Source organism: Salmo trutta, chromosome 34 (genome assembly GCF_901001165.1).
Source record: "Salmo trutta chromosome 34, fSalTru1.1, whole genome shotgun sequence".
NCBI lineage: Eukaryota > Metazoa > Chordata > Actinopteri > Salmoniformes > Salmonidae > Salmo > Salmo trutta.
In genome coordinates this window covers 2,608,260-2,630,931 of record NC_042990.1, presented here as the reverse complement: position 1 = coordinate 2,630,931, position 22,672 = coordinate 2,608,260, and positions in this window count along the sequence as shown.

The following is a 22,672-nucleotide window of genomic DNA, read 5'->3' as shown; positions in this document are numbered from 1 at the left end:
ACGACGTGGGTCGATTCAGGAGAGGTGTATCTATAAAACGATATGAGACAGTCCTATATTTGAAAAAAAATATATATTAAATTTCGTTATGCTAATGTCGATAGGAGTTTTTCGCTGGATGTTCGTCCCGTAAGCGGGACGAGACCGTAGAGAGGTTTTAAAAGATTAAAGAGAGAGTTTGACTCACCTGATTTTTTTCACGTTAGCTCTAGTAGGCTTTCCACTTTCCTCCGGTATTTATTTAGCAAAGATGATAACACTCCAGACAGACACAAGCAAAAACTCATGATATAAATGTTGCAGCAGCTTAGGCTTCACCTAAACATTAGAAATCTGACATTCTGTATGGGATGAAAACGAGGCTTTTTTCCCGTGTGATCAACTGTAGGCTACTAATAAGAGCAGCTCCATACAGCCTATGCGCCTGGTCCATCTGGTCAGGGTAAACTAATTGGTAGCGTTATGTATTTATAGACCATTTGTGTGTAAGGAGAAAATGTCAATGTGATCAAATTTTGTTTATATTCAAAATTGGGCTGGCTAGGCTGCCTATATGTTTTTAATCCATAATGATTAACTGGAATTAATCAATCAACATAGTAGTGATGATGGATGTGAGTAAATGTTTTGTAAGGCCTACAGTTGCATAGACCTGCATGATCAAATCAAATCACATTTTATTTGTCACATGCGCCAAATACAACAGGTGTTGTGAAATGCTTACTTACAAGCCCTTAACCAACAATGCGGTTTTAAGAAAATACCCCCAAAAATCACAAATAAAATACCAAAAAATTAAGAGATAAGAACAACAAGTAATTAAAGAGCAGCATTAAATAACAATAGCGGGGCTATATACAGGAGGTACCAGTACAGAGTCATTGTGTCATGGTAATTGAGGTAATATTTACGTGTTGGTAGAGTTATTAAAGTGACTATGCATAGATAATAACAGAAAGTAGCAGCAGCGTAGAAGAGAGTGGGGGGGGGGGGACAATGCAAATAGTCCAGGTTGCCATTTGATTAGCTGTTCAGGAGTCTTATGGCTTGGGGGCAGAAACTGTTTAGAAGCCTCTTGGACCTAGACTTGGCACTCCGGTACCGCTTGCCGTGCAGTAGCAGAGAGAACAGTTTATGACTAGGGTGGTTGGAGTCTTCGACAAATTTTAGGGCCTTCCACTTACACCTCCTCGGAGAGAGGTCCTGGACGACAGGAAGCTTGACCCCAGTGATGGGCCGTACACACTACCCTCTGTAGTGCCTTGCGGTCGGAGGCAGAGCAGTTGCCATATCAGGCAGTGATGCAACCCGTCAGGATGCTCTCAATGGTGCAGCTGTAAAACCTTTTGAGGATCTGAGGACCCATGCCAAATCTTTTCAGTCTCCTGAGGGGGAATACGTTTTTTCGTGCCTTCTCCACGACTGTCTTGGTGTGCTTGGACCATGTCAGTTTGTTGGTGATGTGGACGCCAAGGAACTTGAAGCTCTCAACCTGCTCCACAACAGCACCGTCAATGAGAATGGGGGCGTGCTCGGTCCTCCTTTTCCTGTAGTCCACGACCATCTCCCTTGTCTTGATCACGTTGAGGGAGAGGTTGTTGTCCTTGCACCACACGGTCAGGTCTCTTACCTCCTCCCTATAGGCTGTCTCGTCGTTGTTGGTGATCAGGCCTACCACTGTTGTGTCATCAGCAAACTTAATGATGGTGTTGGAGTCGTGCCTGGCCGTGCAGTCATACGTGAACATGGAATACAGGAGGGGATTGAGCACGCACCCCTGAGGAGCCCCCGTGTTGAGGATCAGCGTGGCAGATGTGTTGTTACCTACCCTTACCACCTGGAGGCGGCCCGTTAGGAAGTCCAGGATCCAGTTGCAGAGGGAGGTGTTTAGTCCCAGGGTCCTTAGCTTAGTGATGAGCTTTGAGGGCACTATGGTGTTGAATGCTGAGCTGTAGTTCATGAATAGCATTCTCACATAGGTGTTTCTTTTGTCCAGGTGTGAAAGGGCAGTATGGAGCGCAATAGAGATTGCATCATCTGTGGATCTGTTGGGCCGGTATGCAAATTGGAGTGGGTCTAGGGTTTCTGGGATAATGGTGTTGATGTGAGCCATGACCAGCCTTTCAAAGCATTTCATGGCTACAGACAAGAGTGCTACAGGTCAGTAGTCATTTAGGCAGGTTACCTTAGTGTTCTTGGGCACAGAGACTATGGTGGTCTGCTTGAAACATGTTGGTATTACAGACTCAATCAGGGAGAGTTTGAAAATGTCAGTGAAGGCACTTGCCAGTTGGTCAACGCATGCTTGGAGTACACGTCCTGGTAATCCGTCTGGCCCTGCGGCCTTGGGAATGTTGACCTGTTTAAAGGTCTTACTCACATCGTCTGCGGAGAGCGTGATCACACAGTCGTCCGGGACAGCTAGTGCTCTCAATCATGTTTCAGTTTTACTTGGCTCGAAGCGAGCACAGAAGTTATTTAGCTGGTCTGGTAGGCTCGTGTCACTGGGCAGCTCACGGCTGTGCTTCCCTTTGTAGTCTGTAATAGTTTGCAAGCCCTGCCACATCCGACGAGTGTTGGAGCCGGTGTAATACAATTCGATCTTAGTCCTGTATTGATGCTTTGCCTGTTTGATGGTTCATCTGAGGGCGTAGCGGGATTTCTTATACGTTTCCGGGTTAGAGTCCCGCTCCTTGAAAGTGGCAGCTCTACCCTTTAGCTCAGTGTGAATGTTGCCTGTAATCCATGGCTTCTGGTTGGCGTATGTACGTACAGTCACTGTGGGGACGACATCCTCGATGCACTTATTGATAAAGCCAGTGACTGCAATCGGAAGAATCCCGGAACATATTCCAGTCTGTAGTTTAGCATCTGCTTCATCTGACCACTTTTTTATAGACCGAGTCACTTGTGCTTCCTGCTTTAATTTTTGCTTGTAAGCAGGAATCAGGAGGATAGAATTATGGTCAGATTTGCCAAAAGGAGGGCAAGGGAGAGCTTTGTGCGCGTCTCTGTATGTGGAGTAAAGGTGGTGTAGAATAATTTTCCATCTGGTTGCACATTTAACATGCTGATAGAAATGAGGTAAAACTGATTTAAGTTTCCCTACATTAATGTCCCCGGCCACTAGGAGCATCGCCTCTGGATGAGCGTTTTCCTGTTTGCTTATGGCGGTATACAGCTCATTGAGTGCGGTTTTAGTGCCAGCATCGGTCTGTGGTGGTATGGAGACAGCTACGAAAAATACAGATGAAACTCTCTAGGTAGATAGTGTGGTCTACAGCTTATCATGAGATACTCTACCTCAGGTGAGCAAAACCTTGAGACTTCCTTAGATATCGTGCACCAGCTGTTGTTCACAGGACAGATGGCAAAGGCAGATTAGCCACTCGTCGCCTGACCCTCACAAGGCACCCTGATCTTTTTCCGCAAAATCTCAATTTCCTTCTCCGGCGAATGACAGGGATCTGGGCCTGGTCGGGTGTCTGTAGTAGTATATCCCTCCCGTCCGAGTCAATGAAGAAAAACTCTCCGTCTAATCTGAGGTGAGTAATCACAGTTCTGATGTCCAGAAGCTCTTTTCGGTCATAAGAGACGGTAGCAGCAACATTATGTACAAAACTAGTTACGAACAACGCGAAAAAACACACAAAATAGCATGATTGGTTAAGAGCCGATAAGACGGCAGCCATCCCCTCTGGCGCCATCACGAACATGCATAAAGCAAGCTCAGCCCTGTGAGTTATATTGTCTATCAGTTGTTGTCTATGTGTCTGGGTAGAGGAAATCCCCCTCCTAATCTAGTCTAAATATAATTTATATGAATAAATATAAGGTAGATGCAGTTTGACAGTGTTTTCACCCCCCAGGGCCAGGAGTTTTTTTCAGGAGTTTAAAATCATGTAACCTGATTATTAAAAACTGGTCTCATCATAGCCCATTTAAAACTTTTTACAACTGATTAATCATGGTCTGTCATGAATCCCGCTTCCTGAGTCTGTTTTCTGCCTGAGTTGCCTGTTTTCTGTCTTGGAGTCTGTTTCCTGAGGTTCCTGAACGCACCCTGTCTGGTTGCCGGGCGACGAAGCTAGGCGGGAGATCTCTCGATTACCCGCACCTGCATGTCATCAGCTATCTGCACACCTGGTCCTGATCATCACCTCTTCTCTTCATAAGCCCTGACCTGACATCCATTCCCTGCTGGATCGTTAGCAATGAACAGTATGTTGTGTCAGCATCAAGTTTACTAGAGTTAGTTTTGTTGTTCTGTACTTTTTGCTTGCTGTGTTACTCACCTCCGTTTACTGTCTACAGTCATTCTCCCGGAACATTCACCCCACCCCTGCCTGGTTGTCGGTGGCTTCTGTGACATCATTGGATCTGCCTATTCACTCTCACCTCCGCTGCCCGCTCTGTCTCCTGGATTATTCTGCTTTCACATTTGAGTCTGTAAATAAGTACTCACCTTGTCCGGGTCTGCTTCTGGGTTCTGCTTTAGAGAATCGTGACATGGTCATACCTTATAGGGTCCAGAGCCTTCCTAGTTAGGTTAACATATAAGGAAAAACTCCATGCCCTAGGGAGTAAAAATTGCCCCAACGCTCTGGGACCTATGGTGGCACCAGTCTGCTTGCATTTGTCAGTTATCGTCAGGTATGTGGCTGATCAGGGCTTTATTCAGGAACGTTTCTTGGGATACTTTGTGTCAAGTGGGCGAGATGCGCAGTCTGTTTGACTTTGAATTTTGAGATGTCCGAGTTTAAGTTCATAGAGAAACTCGTTGTCCAAACCTAGGATGGCGCAGCTGTAATGGAATGTATCTGCTATTTGTATTTACAATTAAGTCCCCTCCAGTTCCCTGATTTAAGAGGTGATGACTACTCCACTACCTTTGTCAATTTCTCCTGACATGAACTGAAGCCATGACGTCTCATGTGCCCATTCACCCACTGGCACATTGAATGTTTACCCTCCATGCACTGTGAGTACCCCTATACATTTTCTCTTATTCCTGTATGTAGTCAATCACATTATTACACATCAATGATTTTACTCCTTGCTTGGACTAACTCATTCTTAACTCCTTTGTCTAACTGTAATATGGTGTTTTGTCTTCCCAGTCAAATCCTGTCCTGCACTGGTCAAGCCACTGAACACCAACTCATGCCTCATACCCTCATTCAATCACTGCTGTGATCCCTTTCCAAAACGGTGTAAGTAGCCCTCTCATTCCCATTGCCCATAATATTGTACTATAAATGCTTTAGGTTAAAATAATTAGTCTTTGCCGATTTCTGAAACACACTTTGTCGTCTCTGTGCATTACGCGCCTATAGCGTAGGTCTCCCAGCCTCCTCAATTTTTCAAGTCACCAGCCTCCACTGGTCCCCATGAGTGACAGAACACTGAGCCAATCACGGCGCAACACTCTGTATTTTCTGCTGGCTTGCCCCACCACCACAGAAAGCGCTAAGCTGAAACGCCTGCATTGGAGACTCAATTATATATTTTTTACATTGGTTGTGAACTGATATGTAACACGTATTAATGCCAAAATAACATGCAAAACAGGCCCAAACATTTCTGCCCCAACTGCCCTGAATGACGGGTTGCCACTGCCAGACAGTCTTTCTTGAGACTAGCAGAACAAAAATATAAACGCAACATGTAAAGTCACCAGACATCAACGGCAACAACGTTGCCTATGGGCACAAACCCACCGTCGCTGGACGAGACAGGACTGGCAAAAAGTGCTCTTCACTGACAAGTCGCGGTTTTATCTCACCAGGGGTGATGGTCGGATTCTCGTTTATCGTCGACGGAATGAGCGTTACACCGAGGCCTGTACTCTGGAGCGGGATCGATGTGGAGGGTCCGTCATGGTCTAGGGCAGTGTGTCACAGCATCACAGGGAACTTGTCTGGGAACTTGCAGGTGCCTTGGTGGAAGAGTGAGGTAACATCTCACAGCAAGAACTGGCAAATCTGGTGCAGTCAATGAGGAGATGCACTGAAGTACTTAATGCAGCTCGTGGCCACACCAGATACGGACTGTCACTTTTGATTTTGACCCCCCCCTTGTTCAGGGACACATTATTCCATTTTTGTTAGTCACATGTCTGTGGAACATGTTCAATTTGTCTCAGTTGAGTCTTATGTTCATACACATGTTAAGTTTGTTGAAAATAAACGCAGTTGACAGTGAGAGGACGTTTCTTTTTTTGCTGAGTTTATATATATATATATATATATATCACAAGTGAGTACATCCCTCACTTTTTTATAAAATTTGAGTATCTTTTCATGTGACAACACTGAAGAAATGACACTTTGCTACAATGTAAAGTAGTGTGTACAGATTGTATAACAGTGTAAATTTGCTGTCCCCTCAAAATAACACAAGACACAGCCATTAATGTCTAAAATGCTGGCAACAAAAGTGAGTACACCCCTAAGTGAAAATGTCCAAATTGGGCCCAATTAGCCATTTTCCCTCCCCGGTGTCATGTGACTCATTAGTGTTACAAGGTCTCAGGTGTGAATGGGGAGCAGGTGTGTTAAATTTGGTGTCATTGCTCTCACACTCCCTCATACTGACTGGTCACTGGAAGTTCAACATGGCACCTCATGGCAAAGAACTCTGAGGATCTGAAAAAAAGAATTGTTGCTCTACATAAAGATGGCCTGGGCTATAAGAAGATTGCCAAGACCCTGAAACTGAGCTGCAGCACGGTGGCCAAGACCATATAGCAGTTTAACAGGACAGGTTCCACTCAGAACAGGCCTCGCCATGGTCGACCAAAGAAGTTGAGTGCACGTGCTCAGCTTCATATCCAGAGGTTGTCTTTGGGAAATAGACGTATGAGTGCTGCCAGCATTGCTGCAGAGGTTGAAGGAGTGGGGGGTCAGCCTGTCAGTGCTCAGACCATACGCCGCACACTGCATCGAATTGGTCTGCATGGCTGTCGTCCCAGGGAAGGAAGCCTCTTCTAAAGATGATGCACAAGAAAGCCCGCAAGCAGTTTGCTGAAGACAAGCAGACTAAGGACATGGATTACTGGAACCATGTCCTGTGGTCTGATGAGACCAATAAACTTATTTGGTTCAGATGATATCAAGCGTGTGTGGCGGCAACCAGGTGAGGACTACAAAGACAAGTGTGTCTTGCCTACAGTCAAGTATGGTGGTGGGAGTGTCATGGTCTGGGGCTGCATGCTGCCGGCACTGGGGAGCTACAGTTCATTGAGGGAACCATGAATGCCAACATGTACTGTGACATACTGAAGCAGAGCATGATCCCCTGCCTTCGGAGACTGGGCCGCAGGGCAGTATTCCAACATAACAACCCCAAACACACCTCCAAGATGACCACTGCCTTGCTAAAGAAGCTGAGGGTAAAGATGATGGATTGGCCAAGCATGTCTACAGACCTAAACTCTATTGAGCATCTGTGGGGCATCCTCAAACGGAAGGTGGAGGAGTGCAAGGTCTCTAACATCCACCAGCTCCATGATGTCGTCATGGAGGAGTGGAAGAGGACTCCAGTGGCAACCTGTGAAGCTCTGGTGAACTCCATGCCCAAGAGGGTTAAAGCAGTGCTGGAAAATGATGGTGGCCACACAAAATATTGCCACTTTGGGCCCAATTTGGATATTTTCACTTAGGGGTGTACTCATTTTTGTTGCCAGTGGTTTAGACATTAATGGCTTTGTGTTGTGTTAATTTGAGGGGACAGCAAATTTACACTGTTATACAAGCTGTACACACACTACTTTACATTGTAGCAAAGTGTCATTTCTTCAGTGTTGTCACATGAAAAGATATACTCAAATATTTACAAAAATGTGAGGGGTGTACTCACTTTTGTGAGATACTGTGTGTGTGTGTGTGTGTGTATATGTGTATACTGCTCAAAAAAATAAAGGGAACACTTAAACAACATCCTAGATCTAAATGAAAGAAATAATCTTATTAAATACTTTTTTCTTTACATAGTTGAATGTGCTGACAACAAAATCACACAAAAATAATCAATGGAAATCCAATTTATCAACCGATGGAGGTCTGGATTTGGAGTCACACTCAAAATTAAAGTGGAAAACCACACTACAGGCTGATCCAACTTTGATGTAATGTCCTTAAAACAAGTCAAAATGAGGCTCAGTAGTGTGTGTGGCCTCCACGTGCCTGTATGACCTCCCTACAACGCCTGGGCATGTTCCTGATGAGGTGGCGGATGGTCTCCTGAGGGATCTCCTCCCAGACCTGGACTAAAGCATCCGCCAACTCCTGGACAGTCTGGGGTGCAACGTGGCATTGGTGGACGGAGCGAGACATGATGTCCCAGATGTGCTCAATTGGATTCAGGTCTGGGGAACAGGCGGGCCAGTCCATAGCATCAATGCCTTCCTCTTGCAGGAACTGCTGACACACTCCAGCCACATGAGGTCTTGCATTAGGAGGAACCCAGGGCCAACCACACCAGCATATGGTCTCACAAGGGGTCTGAAGATCTCATCTCGGTACCTAATGGCAGTCAGGCTACCTCTGGCGAGCACATGGAGGGCTGTGCGGCCCCCCAAAGAAATGCCACCCCACACCATGACTGACCCACCGCCAAACCCGTCATGCTGGAGGATGTTGCAGGCAGCAGAACGTTCTCCATGGCGTCTCCAGACTCTGTCACGTCTGTCACATGTGCTCAGTGTGAACCTGCTTTCATCTGTGAAGAGCACAGGGCGCCAGTGGCGAATTTGCCAATCTTGGTGTTCTCTGGCAAATGCCAAACGTTCTGCATGGTGTTGGGCTGTAAGCACAACCCCCACCTGTGGACGTCGGGCCCTCATACCACCCTCATGGAGTCTGTTTCTGACCGTTTGAGCAGACACATGCACATTTGTGGCCTGCTGGTGGTCATTTTGCAGGGCTCTGGCAGTGCTCCTCCTGCTCCTCCTTGCACAAAGGCGGAGGTAGCGGTCCTGCTGCTGGGTTGTTGCCCTCCTACGGCCTCCTCCACGTCTCCTGATGTACTGGCCTGTCTTCTGGTAGCGCCTCCATGCTCTGGACACTACGCTGACAGACACAGCAAACCTTCTTGCCACAGCTCACATTGATGTGCCATCCTGGGTGAGCTGTACTACCTGAGCCACTTGTGTGGGTTATAGACTCCATCTCATGCTACCACTAGAGTGAAAGCACCGCCAGCATTCAAAAGTGACCAAAACATCAGCCAGGAAGCATAGGAACTGAGAAGTGGTCTGTGGTTTCCACCTGCAGAACCACTCCTTTATTGGGGGTGTCTTGCTTATTGCCTATAATTTCCACCTGTTGTCTATTCCATTTGCACAACAGCATGTGAAATGTATTGTCAATCAGTGTTGCTTCCTAAGTGGACAGTTTGATTTCACAGAAGTGTGATTGACTTGGAGTTACATTGTGTTGTTTAAGTGTTCCCTTTATTTTTTTGAGCAGTGTATATATATATATATATATTAATTAATAATAAAACATTTTTTACTGAGCCTTTCCATAAGTCCACGCAAGTTCCTTCAACTGTCTTCTGACTGTTATTAGAGGGATGTTGTGCCTTGATGCCAGCAGATTACAGATGGCCTTTACCGATTGCTTATCATCTTCATTCATCAGTGAGTCAAGGGCTTGAACAGTCATTGACTCACTCACGCATTGAAAAGGGCGAGGAACGAGATGGAGTCACAATCCATGCCAGGCACACCTGTGAGCTCGAACTCCACCTCCGACAGGCAGAGTCAACATACGTGGCGGGTTCATCAGGTCGTCGGTTCACCCTGACATTTCCATTCCTCTTCTGACAACAGAACTTGACCAACTGCTCACCAGGCACAGCAAGGGCTGCCCGAACCGTTCTGCTATTCCAAGGATGTGTAACCGAAGAGCGATACCACGAGTGGGCACAGATACATAGCCTTCCCGCTGTGGACATCTATTTCAGCACCGTTTCGCGCTGCTCTAAGACAAGCATGGAGAAATGAAAATGTTCAAATATTCCATGATATTCTTAAAATATGTGTTGACTGAATATAAGCAAGTGATGTCTGCTAAATAATCAAGATGTTTCTCCAGAAATAAATAATTCTAAATAACAAACTGGCTTTATTTACAAATTAGTGTCAAGGGGTGTACTAGAGGTGAAGTCAGGTGCAGGAGAGCAGAGTAATGACAACAGGCACACTTTTATTTTCGTTCCAAAACGAGAGCATTACATAAATCAAACGCGCTCAAAACACTAACATAACAAAAGTAAGGCACGTAACAAAACACCACAATAACATGAAACAATTACACACAAATACATAATGGGAAACAGAGGGTTAAATACGTAAGGCTGATCAAGACCCCCTGACGTTCCATGAACGCCTTCCAAACTCTCAACGTGAACTGGGGACCCTGATCCGACACTATATCCTCAGGCAGCCCGTAGTGCCGGAAGACGTGAGTAAACAGGGCTTCCGCAGTCTGTAGGGCCGTAGGAAGACCGGGCAGAGGGAGGAGACGACAGGACTTAGAAAAAAGATCCAGAATGACCAGGATCATAGTGTTTCCCTGTGAAAGAGGAAGATCTGTTAGGAAATCCACTGACAGATGTGACCAAGGTCGTTGTGGAACGGGGTAAGGGATGTAACTTACCCTTGGGCAGGTGTCTCGGAGCCTTACACTGGACACACACCGAGCAGGAGGAGACATAAACCCTTACGTCCTTAGACAAAGTGGGCCACCAGTACTTCCCAGTCAGACAGCGCACCGTCCGACCGATCCCCGGATGACCAGAGGAGGGAGACGTGTGGGCCCAATAGATCAACTGGTCATGGACAGCAGACAGAACGTACATACGCCCAACGGGACACTGGAGGGGAGCGGGCTCTGTACGCAACGCCTGCTCAATGTCCGCATCCAGCTCCCACACGACCGGCACTACCAGGCAGGAGGCCGGGAGTATGGGAGTCTGATCCATGGGCCACTCCTCTGTGTCATACAGCCGGGACAGTGCGTCTGCCTTCTGATTCTGGGAACCTGGTCTGTAGGATAGGGTAAACACAAAACGGGTAAAGAACATGGCCCACCTTGCCTGACGAGGATTCAGTCTCCTCCCTGCCCAGATGTACTCCAGGTTGCGGTGGTCAGTCCAGATGAGGAAAGGGTGTTTAGCCCCCTCAAGCCAATGTCTCCACGCCTTCAACGCCTTAACCACAGCCAACAACTCCCGGTCCCCCACATCATAGTTACGCTCCGCTGGGCTGAGCTTCTTCGAGAAGAAAGCACATAGGCGGAGTTTCGGTGGCGTGCCCGAGCGCTGTGAGAGCACGGCTCTTAGCCCAGCCTCGGACGCGTCCACCCCCACTATGAACGCCAAAGAGGGATCCGGATGGGCCAGCACGGGAGCCGAAGTAAACAGATCTCTTAGCTGCCCAAAAGCCCTGTCCGCCTCAGCTGACCACTGCAACCATACAGGACCCCCCTTCAGCAGTGAGGTAATGGGCGCAGCAACCTGGCCAAAACCCCGGATAAATCTCCGGTAGTAATTGGCAAACCCTAAAAATCGCTGCACCTCCTTTACCATGTTGGGAGTCGGCCAATTACGCACGGCTGCAATGCGGTCACTCTCCATCTCCACCCCTGATGTGGAAATGCGATACCCTAGGAAGGAGACGGCCTGCTGAAAGAACAGGCATTTCTCAGCCTTGACATACCGGTCATGCTCCAACAGTCATCCAAGTACCTTGCGCACCAAGGACACATGCTCGGCGTGTCTAGCGGAGTATATCAGAATGTCATCGATATACACCACTACACCCTGCCCGTGCAGGTCCCTAAAAATCTTGTCTACAAAGGATTGGAAAACTGATGGAGCATTCATCAACCCGTACGGCATGACGAGGTACTCATAATTCCCTGTGGTGGTACTGAACGCTGTCTTCCACTTGTTTCCCTCCCGGATACGCATCAGGTTATACGCACTCCTGAGATCCAGTTTCGTGAAGAAGCGCGCCCCATGCATTGACTCAATCGCCGTGGCGATAAGAGGTAGCGGGTAACTTTACCTCACCGTGATTTAATTGAGACCTCTATAGTCAATGCACGGGCGTAAACCTCCATCCTTCTTCACAAAAAAGAAACTTGAGGAGGCGGGTGAAGTGGAGGGCCGAATGTACCCCTGACACAGGGATTCAGAGACGTATGTATCTATAGCCACTGTCTCCGCATGCGACAGGGGATACACGTGACTCCTGGGAAGCGCAGCATTTGCCAGGAGATTTATCGCACAATCCCCCCGTCGATGAGGTGGTAATTGAGTTGCCTTCTTTTTACAGAAGGCGAGAGCCAAATCGGCATATTCTGGGGGGATGTGCATGGTGGAGACCTGGTCTGGACTTTCCACCGTGGTAGCACCAACGGAAACCCCTACACACCTCCCTGAGCGCCCTCGTGACCACCCCGTGAGAGCCCTCTGTTGCCAGGAAATAGTGGGGTTATGCAGAGCCAACCAGGGAAGGCCTAGTACCACAGGAAACGCAGGAGATTCAATGAGGAAGAGACTGATTCTCTCCTTATGACTCCCCTGCATAACCATGGCCAAGGAGATGGTGGCCTCCCCGATTAGCCCAGACCTAATGGTCGACTATCTAGAGCCTGTACCGGGAAGGGTCTAACTATAGGAAAAATGGGGATCCCTAACCTAATGGCTAATGCTCTGTTAATAAAATTCCCAGCTGTGCCTGAATCGATGAGTGCCTTATGCTGGGAATGTGGGGAAAACTCAGGGAAACAAACAGGCACAAACAGTTGATCAACAGAGGACTCTGGATGAGTGTGGTGCAAACTCACCTGGGGTGACGCCAGAGTGCCCCGCCTGTTGCCTCGACTCCCAGAGGAACCAACACGGCACCGACAGACGCATCCCACTGGAATTCTCTCCAGATGGGACGGGTGGAGACAACCCCGGTTGTGCTGGTCGAGGCACTGGAGAGACTTCCTGTCTCTCCCAGCAGTCCATGGTCTGGTCCATCATGGCACCAATATGATGTAACATGGCCGAATGTTCCTGGACCTGCTCCAGCTGACTCCATTTGCGGTGTGTAATTCTGTCAAGGGGTGTACTAGAGGCGAAGTCGGGTACAGGAGAGCAGAGTGATAATAACAGGCACACTTTTATTTTCATTCCAAAATGAGAGCACTACATAAATCAAACGTGCTCAAAACACGGAACATAACAAAAGTAAGGCGCGTAACAAAACACCACAATAACATGAAACAATTACACACAAATACATAATGGGAAACAGGGTTAAATACAAGTAGATTGATTGAGACAATGAAAACCTGGTGTGTATGAAACAAGACGAGACCAATGGACATATGAAGAATGGAACGGCGATGGCTAGAAAGCCGGTGACGTTCGGGCGGCGTTCGGCAATTGACAATGAGAGGAGCCGACTTCGGCGGAAGTTGCGACAATTAGTGAGAATGACTCACCCACGTTCAAGAATTGCCTTTTTCCTCAGTCATTCCAGGTTAAAAGAAAAAAAAATATCCAAAATATCGTTACTTTTTAAACAAAGCGATTATTATTAATTAATTTAGAATTATATAAAAGCCCCTTAGGATCTGTGAGAATATCTGACAGTATCTAATGGAAAATGCCCCTTAGGTATTAATATAGAGTCCTCCAATCCTCAAAATGTCATTATTGGTGGAGAGTCGCATCATTGAAAAAAATATTTGTAGATATTCTGTTAAAAATGGTCTAGGCCTTATTTATTTAAAGAGCATATTGAAGTTCGAAGCAAAAGCCTACAACTATTTCAGCACCATTTCGCTCTGCTCTGACACAAGCATGGGGACTGGTCTTGATAAATCAATGAGATTTTCATTTTCACTTCATCTCCATTTGGGTATTGGTTAGACGAAAATTAGGGTGCAGATATGTTATGCTCTTAGTGTAACCTTTATTTAACTAGGCAAGTCAGTTAAGAACAAATTCTTGTTTACAAGGACAGCCTACTCCTTCCTCCAGTTGTACAGCACCATATTTTCCATTCCCAACCTAACGGAAACCCTAATGGTTTCGTTTTTTGTTTTTCCTCTAAATAGAAACACCATATTAATCAAATTAATTAAGCCACATTTCTTAAAATCAATCCCATATACTATGTTATTACAAAAAATATTTTAAATTCTCTGCTCATGCCAATACGGAAGACTATCAAATGCTTCTCAAAGATGCCCTCTGGTGGTCAAACTAGCAATAACTTGTATTAACAGAAAAAATGGCTGAGAATTAAATGACGTGCCACAGAATGCTGCAGCAGCCCGCAAGGTGTGCCGCAGTATGACACAAGTTTTAAAGGAGGAACCACTGTATGAACTGTCACTCAGTAAAATTGTTGAAATTGTTGCATGTATATTTTTGTTCAGTATATGTCCATTGCGCTGCACACAATTTAAACTTAGTCTTGAATGATGCATGCCAGTATATACCAGAGATAAGGGACTGTTGATATTGCAACCACACAACTCAAACACCGGTTTCTCCACTATCCTATGAACGAAATCGCATGCCGCTTTTTTTTCATCAAGCCCTCAAAAACTGTTGTCCGATAAAGATGATAATCTGTATGCATCGGACAATTTATTGGTGATGATGACCAGATGACCTGTCCCCAGAGCAACCTATACTGGTCTTATATGCACTTTTGATCACCTGAGTAAGCTCCGCTCATTGCACTGGCGCCGTCGTAGCCTTAACCACGGCATACAGTGCATTCGGAAAGTATTCTGACTGTTTTACTTTTTACATATTTGGTACGTTGCGGTTCAATTGTTTTTTTCCCCTCATCAATCTACACACAATACCCCATAACGACTAACCAAAAACTGTTTTTTTAATGACATTTACATAAGTACATAAGTACCCTTTACTCAGTACTTTGTTGAAGCGCATTTGGCAGCGATTACTGCCTCGAGTCATCTTGGGTATGACGCTACAAACTTGGTACACCTGTATTTGGGGAGTTTCTCCCATTCTTCTCTGCAGATCCTCTCAAGCTTTGTCAGGTTGGATGGAGAGCATTGCTGCACAGCTATTTTTAGATCCCTCCAGAGATGTTCGATCAGGTTCAAATCCGGGCTCTGACTGGGCCACTTAAGGACATTCAGAGACTTGTCCCGAAGCCACTCCTGCGTTGTCTTGGCTGTGTGGTTAGGGTCATTGTCCTGTTGGAAAGTGAACCTTTGCCCAAGTCTGAGGTGCTGCAGAGATGGTTGTCCTTCTGGAGGTTCCCCCATCTCCACAGAGTAACCCTGGAGCTCTGTCAGAGTGACCATCAGGTTCTTGGTCACCTTCCTGACCATGGCCCTTCTCCCACGATTGCTCAGTTTCCTAACTTCTTCCATTTAAGAATGATGGAGGCCTTTGTGTTCTTAGGGACCTTCTTGGTACCCTTCCCCAGATCTGTGCCTCGACACAATCCTGTCTCGGAGCTCTGCAGACAATTCATTTGACCTCATGGCTTGGTTTTTGCTCTGACATGCACTGTCAACTGTGGGACCTTATGTAGACAGGTGTACGCCTTTTCAAATCATGTCCAATCAATTGAATTAACCACAGGTGGACTCCAAGTTGTAGAAACATCTCAAGGATGATCAATGGAAATAGTATGCACCTGAGCTCAATTTCGAGTCTCAAAGCAAAGGGTCTGAATACTTATGTTAAGTTATTTCTGTTTTTTATTTTTAGTAAATTTGCAAAAAAAAATAAAAACCTGTTTTCACTTTGTCATTATGGGGTATTGTGTGTGGATTGTTGAGGGAAAACATTTATTTAATCAATTTCAGAACAAGGTTGTAACGTAACAAAATGTGGAAAAAGTCAAGGGGTCTGAATGCACTGCATGTTCACCAATATCTCCTTATACTTTCAATCAGTTACATTTTTACATTTTCAAGGCCCGAGGTACTTTTTCAGTCACATTTTTTGAAGCCCAAGAAATAAACACATAACTTCCAAGTACATATGGAAATTAAATTTATGAATTACGTTTTGGAGGGTTACTGTCAAAATAATGTATAATTTTTTTTTTTGACATCGATGACAGGCGCATATTGTGGAGACTACTCGCCTTTTACTATTTTCCCCATATGCAACGAGGAGTTCTCCCTGCAGCGAAGAGTCCCGTTATCGGGGCCTACCTCCAGCCTCATGGTAGTAGCAAAGACGAGGAACAGACAGCGACCGTGGCCTCCCCCCTGAATAAGGGCTGCAAGGCTATTGCTGAGACAAAGCCAAAGGTCTCAGACTGGAAGGCGTTTCACAGCTACCTGAGAAAGAAGGTGAGATCTTCCTCAGAGCAGACCTCCAGGGTCGAGACCAGGGAAAACTGCTGCCTGCCTTACTGGCAGCTGTTCAGACTATTTTGCAAAAGAAAATCGATTGACATAATATATATATATATTTTTTCATGTTTCTTTTAGATTAGTTCAAATAAGAAATAGGTAAGTTATAGGTTCAACAACAGTTGAACACTCACACACATACAAAAAAAGGAGCTAAGGAGGCCGAGATGCAAAAATATTTTATTCCATACAATTTAATTCCATTCAATAATGTGTTTAGCACTTTAAAATTTCACTCTGCACTGGCACTTTTTAGATTATTTTACGTATGGAACTGGCTGATGGACTAAATAAGGGTTATGACTACAGATAAGGAGAAGTTTGGACATAAGTAGCTTGTAATTAACAAATTAACTAATGCATTAATACTTTATTGTCCCATAGGGAAATTTGTCTGCAACAACATATCCAAATTCCACTGTGGGACAATGAGGTGTTCATTCATTCATAATTAAGTGCAAGCTATTTATGTCCAAGAATCCCCTTAATTAGTCTTTCAGCCAGTTCCATACTAAAAAGAATCTAATCCCTATTGTAAATACAGCATCAAACACCTTTGCTGCAGTAAAGGGAAGTCAGTTTGCCATAAAACATCAATCAACATAGTATCATGAAAAGTACCCAGTTGTCATACTTTAGTAAAAGTATAGATACCTTAATAGAAAATGACTCAAGTAAAAGTTACCCAGTAAAATAATACTGCAGTAAAAGTCTAAAAGTATTTGTTTCTAAATATACTTAAGTATCAAAAGTAAATGTAAGGCTCGGCGCTGGAGAGAGGAAGCAGGTACAGGGAGTAGACATTTCATTTAACTAACGAACAGGACAGCGCTAGGACAGGAACACACAACGACATTAATGCAGACACGGGGAACCAACAGTGGCAACAGACAGATAAAGGGGAGGCAATCAAATAATGATGGGGTTCATGTGAGTCCAATGATGCGCTGCTGTGCGTGATGGTGACCGGTGATGAAGCGCAGGTGCGCGTAACGATGGTGACAGGTGTGCGTAGTGAAGGCAGTCTGGCGCCCTTGAGTGACAGAGAGGGAGAGCGGGAGCAAGCGTGACAGTAAACGTAGAAATCATATATAACGCAAAGCATACGGCACCATTTTCTTGTTTTGAAAATGTACGGATAGCCAGGGATGCATTCCAGCACTCAAACAATATATTTGTGTTTAGTGAGTCTGCCAGATCGGAGGAAGTAGGGATGATGTTCTCTTGATAAGTGTGTGAATTGGACCATTTTCCTGTCCTGCTAAGCATTCAAAATGTAACAAGTACTTTTGGGTGTCAGGGAAAATGTATGGAGTAAAAAGTACATTATTTTCATTAGGAATGTAGTGAAGTAAAAGTTCTCAAAAATATAAATAGTAAAGGACAGATACCTAAAACTAAAAAAAAATTACTTAAGCGATTACTCACCTCGAACTGGACAAAGATCTTTTCTTTAATGAGTCCAATGTTAAGGATATACTGCTTTGTCAAGACAAGGCCCAAATCCCCATCATCAGCATGAAGAAAAGACGATGGAAAAGGGGGAAGACGGCGGGGTGCCTTGTAAGAATTCGCCGACGAGTAGGTAAACCACCACTTCCCTCCGTATTATTGGCCAACGTGAAATCATTGGAAAACAAACTGGATGATCTACGATTAAGCCTATCCTACCAACGGGACATTAAAAACTGTAATACTTTATGTTTCACAGAGACATGGCAGACTGACGACACAGATAATATAGAGCTGGCTGGCTTCTCCGTGCATTGGCAGGACAGAGCAGCTACGTCTGGTAAGACAAGGGGCGGGAGTGTGTGTCTATTTGTCAATAACTGCTGGTGCGTTATGTCTAATATTAAGGAAGTCACGAGGTATTGCTCGTCTGAGGTAGAATACCTCATGATAAGCTGTAGACCACACTATCTACCTAGAGAGTTCTCATCTATATTATTCATAGCCATCTATTTACCACCACAAACCAATGCTGGCAATAAGACCACACTCAACGAGCTGTATAAGGCCATAAGCAAACAAGAAAATGCTCATCCAGAAGCGGTGCTCCTTGTGGCTGGGGACTTTAATGCAGGCAAACTTAAATCCGTTTTACCTAATTTCTACCAGCATGTCAAATCAAATCAAATTTTATTGGTCACATACACATGGTTAGCAGATGTTAATGCGAGTTAATCACATGTGCAAGCAGAGGAAAAAAGCTCTAAGATTGAAGGACTAAGATTGAATCCTACTACACTGGCTTTGACACTCGTTGGATGTGGCAGGGCTTGAAAAATACTACGGACTACAAAGGGAAACCCAACCGCGAGCTTCCCAGTGACACAAGCCTACCAGATGAGCTAAATGCCTTATATGCTCGCTTTTAGGTAAGCAACACTGAAGCATGCATGAGAGCACTAGCTGCTCCGGACAACTGTGTGATCAAGCTCTCCGTAGCCGACATGAGTAAGACCTTTAAACAGGTCATCATTCACAAAGCCGCGGGGCCAGACGGATTACCAGGACGTGTACTCAAAGCATGCGCGGACCAACTGGCAATTGCCTTCACTGACATTTTCAACCTCTCCCTGACCGAGTCGGTAATACCTACATGTGTCAAACAGACCACCATGTCCCTGTGCCCAAGAAAGCGAAGGTAACCTGCCTAAATGATTACCGCCCCATAGCACTCACGTCAGTAGCCATGAAGTGCTTTGAAAGGCTGGTCATGGCTCACATCAACACCATCAATGCCGGAAACCCTAGATCCACTCCAATTCACGTTGTTTTACTTTTGTTTATTTAGTAAATATTTTGTTAACTCTTTCTTGAACTGTGTTGTTGGTTAAGGGCTTGTTAAGTAATCATTTCACGGTAAGGTCTACACCTGTGATTTGATTTGAACAACTTTCCCAGAACCATACAGTGAGGGAGTATACCATACCAGATATTATGTCTGTTTTTCTCCCCAACCGAACAGACTTGTTCTGGGGATCCATGCCAATACTCTGTGGCTGCTGTGGTAACGGGAAAAAGCATGTTTGGACCTGGTATCAAATCAGTGGGGAAAAACATCCTCTTTAGTCTTTTAGTGGCTCAGACATGTTTTTTTAAGCTCCAGAGAGGATTGTGTTCACCTGCCTCAGTGCCTCTGCAGATTTAGCATAGCATACATTCTTTTGATATTGAAAAATACATGCTACTCTTATGTTTGGTTTCCTTCTGGCCCATTCTTAATGAAAAACAGTACATCATTTGTCATCTGTGTATAGCCTCAGGCTTAGTCCAGACTCAATTTGTAATGTCTGTAATTTAGCCCACACTGTGACAGTGCCAGGGGTGCTATATAACATTCACAGAAACACAGCCAATGAACAGAGGGTCCAGGGATAGAAATGCTCCGCTGAGACCCTCTTTCTCTGTTGCTGCTTAATCACTTGCATGACGTTGCCAACTGCATTCCCACTGAACACAGACATCAATTCAACCTCTATTCCATGTTGGTTATTAAAGTGACACTGGTCACTTGAATAATGTTTACATGTTTTACCCATTTCATATGTGTATATATACTGTATTCTAGTAAAGGCCTATCCTATTTTACTATTGCTGTACATATACTATCCTACGTATTCTTCCGATATACTACATATTCTATCCATATACTGTCCATAATGTGTATACATCCCATTAAATATATATATTTATACTCCAGAGTCCGACATTGCTCGTCCTTATATTTCTTTATTCCATTCTTTACTTTTTAGTTTTGTGTGTATTGTTGTATTTTATTAGATATTACAGCATTGTTGGAGCTAGGAACACAAGCATTTTGCTACATCCCCAATAACATCGGGTAAATATGTGTATGCTAGAAACAACATTTGATTTGATTTGAAACAACATTGATTCAACCAGTGTGTGCCCAGTGGGTTCATTTCACAGTTCAATGCATTTTTCAGTAGGCATTTTACTCAGCCTGTATGCAAATGTATTTTGGAGGGAAGATTGAGCCTTTATTTATATAGCTTAAACGTAGTACGACTGCACTTCAAAGCCACGAGTTCTCACTTGCCAATTTCTTATTGATAGCTTGAGAGCAGAGGCTTCTAACCTTGAATTTAGCAAGGCGGCGGCTGCGAACAAACCCCAACCTCCATCTCTTCGTTGGTTCTGTAGCAGAGAATTCACGTGCATTCCCCAATGAGAGATGATTTGTAGTGGAGTCCGAGCAGCGAGCTCCTTGTTGGCAGTTCGCGTCTTGGCAAGGGAGTGTGTTTTCCACCGCGTTGCTATGGAACGCGGGAAACAGCAGATGTAGGTTAGGTTAGACCTGGGCAGCTGCTGCAGAGGCCCATGCAGAGACAGACCTGCACTGTCTGACGGAGGGTATCGGCTGGGAATGGGATCAAAGGTCTGTCAACGCTAGGCAGGTTTCAGTGCTCCAAACCTGCTGAACCTCCCACCTCCATCTAACCTAACAAACCCCTCAAACACTCACCAAGGAGTTATGGATGAGGATAAAGAACTGTCACACTGCCACAGTTTGGTTCTACAGAGGTGCAGACATTTATTTTATATTAAGTGTAAGGTAATGTGAGTTAAATGGGGGATAAATTATGAATTGGAGGTCACCTGTGTTCATGTTTACTGCTGTTAAAATGTGGTTTGGCAATATTCAAGTACCGGCATACAACCTCCAAAACATGTCCTGATATGACCTAAAGATTGAGCCAAACTAAGAGAGCCTTGTGTTATAGTCTGGTAGACCAGTGACAGCATTGGAAACTCTGACGAGAAGGAAATAGAACTCCACTTCAGAGTGGCAGTGAAATGAACTAACATATTACTGTAATGCGGTTTGACTGAATATCCTGTCTGGCAGTAGTCCACACATTGGAGTAGTCCACACACTGTGAGCCTTCAACACTGTGGGTAGAGAGCAAGCTGAAGACACTGTAGCCATTTAGCTAAAAGAGAATGGACATGAGCTACCTAAGTTTATTCAATCAAACTGGAGACCTAAGGTCAGGTCAAGGTCAATAATAGACAGCAAGAAAAATAGAACATTGATTCCTATGCCAAGAAAATGAAAATACGCCATCTTTAAAAGAGTAGAATACTGCAAGTCTTTAATTAAGGCTTTTAACATTATACATAGAGGGTTTTTGATAGAGATCTTTAATTGAGAAGGGATCAAGTTCCCTTCCTTGTCATTAAATATCAGCATTCCCCTGGGTTTATTTGTTGGGAATCATTTTCCATTTCATAGCTTGGCCCTTTTCTCATACCGTGCTTCCAGGAATGAAACTTTCACCTTGGTTCTTAATATAGCTCCATCCTCCAGTCCCTTTTATCATCCAATGATGCCTTTAAAAATGTCAAAAAGTGCCAGTCGAAAATGGGTAAAAATTGTATTAGTGTATCAGTATTGACTGCTCTCTTCTTTTTCCAGATACAATGGTACAGTACCCCTCTTTCCTATAATTGCACTGTATTGTCATCAAGAATATACAGTAACTGAATATACAGTACCAGTCAAAAGTTTGGACACACCTTCTCATTCAAGGGTTTTTCTTAATTTTTTACTATTTTCTACATTGTAGAATAATAGTGAAGATGTCAAAACTATTAAATAACACATGGAATCATGTAGTAACCAAAAAAGTGTTAAACAATTAAAAATATATTTTAGATTTTAGATTCTTCAAAGTATCACCCTTTGCCTTGATGACAGCTTTGCACACTCTTGGCATTCTCTCAACCAGCTTCACCTGGAATGCTTTTCCAACATTCTTGAAGAAGTTCCCACAGCACTTGTTGGCTGCTTTTCATTCACTCTGTGGTCCAACTCATCCCAAACCATCTCATTCGGGTTGAGGTTGGGTTATTGTGGAGGCCAGGTCATCTGATGCAGCACTCCATCACTCTCCTTCTTGGTCAAATAGCCCTTACCCAGCCTGGAGGTGTGTTGGATCATTGTCCTGTTGAAAAACAAATGATAGTCCCACTGATCGCAAACCAGATGTAATGGCATATCGCTGCAGGTAGCCATGCTGGTTAAGTGTGCCTTGAATTCTAAATAAATCACTGACAGTGTTACCAGCAAAGCACCCCCACACCATCACACCTCCTCCTCCATGTTTCACAGTGGGAACCACACATGCGGAGATCATCCGCTAACCTACTCTGTGTCTCTCAAAGACACGGTGGTTGGAACCAAAAATCTCAAAGCAAGTCTCTTCTTCTTA